Source organism: Priapulus caudatus, unplaced genomic scaffold (assembly GCF_000485595.1).
Source record: "Priapulus caudatus unplaced genomic scaffold, Priapulus_caudatus-5.0.1 Scaffold235, whole genome shotgun sequence".
NCBI classification, from domain to species: domain Eukaryota; kingdom Metazoa; phylum Priapulida; class Priapulimorpha; order Priapulimorphida; family Priapulidae; genus Priapulus; species Priapulus caudatus.
The window spans coordinates 489,205-489,831 of NW_014577296.1; positions in this window are offsets into that span (position 1 = coordinate 489,205).

Sequence of the window (627 nt, forward strand, 5' to 3'; positions counted from 1 at the left end):
TAGAAATTTTCAACGATTCCATGGTTTCATTATGTCATGCATGCTATTTTTGTTAAATGCTTCTTGATAAGGGGGATTAATAGTGGAATACCTCACTGGTGCGCATGCACGTTGTTGTTTTGTAGAACCTTGTTTTGGGTCAGAGCGGATTATCGCAGGCTCTTGTTGGCGGTCGTATGGCTGTAGCAGAACATGTATCAGGCCCTCCAGCTAATATAACGTCTTTATGAGTTACATCACTCTCGTCATATTAACATGCCCATAACTATGAATATCCTCCATTTAAATTTCTGTTTATCTTGCGTTAATAATAGGGACATACTATTAAAATGTTCTACACAAAGCTTAGCCGTTGTCTTATAATCTAACAACAATAGGAGCATTTTAATAAAGCAAAAACTTGTGCAGGGAACTCATAAAAATAGTATGTAGAATACATTTCAGGAACCAACCAAGTATGTTTATGGCATACGTAATTTAAATTGTTGATGAATTATGAGATGAACCATGTATGTGATTATCGAAAAATAAAAAAAAATCTTATTAATAATATATTTTTATATTAATGATTATATTTTTATTAGAAAAAAAAAAAAATTATATATTTTTTAACGATTTTGTTTGGGG